This window comes from Garra rufa, chromosome 10, assembly GCF_049309525.1.
Source record: "Garra rufa chromosome 10, GarRuf1.0, whole genome shotgun sequence".
In the NCBI taxonomy this organism is placed as follows: Eukaryota; Metazoa; Chordata; class Actinopteri; order Cypriniformes; family Cyprinidae; genus Garra; species Garra rufa.
The window spans coordinates 44680835-44681169 of NC_133370.1; positions in this window are offsets into that span (position 1 = coordinate 44680835).

Genomic DNA, 335 nt, shown 5'->3' on the forward strand with positions numbered 1-335 from the left:
GGAGATTTCTTTCAAAAATCATTCAAGAAAATACCTCACTGACCCTAAACTGACTACAAATGAATCAAACAAAAACAGATTTGGCTACCTGTTTGAGCAAAGTCTTAGAAGCACTCAGAGGTGCCCAGAAATCAGCATGACTACAACACAAACAAACCCTCTTGGCATACGGGCTGCTTTAATTGCTTCAGTTTTCTCTGTAATTTAAGAATGGAAAACTGAGATCTGAGATCAATTAAAAGAGTGCAGCTGAGTGACAGGTGCATGTGTAAACTATCCTTTAGAGACCGTAAAAACACAGCTGCAACATTTGGAAAAGAGCAACACTGAGAAGA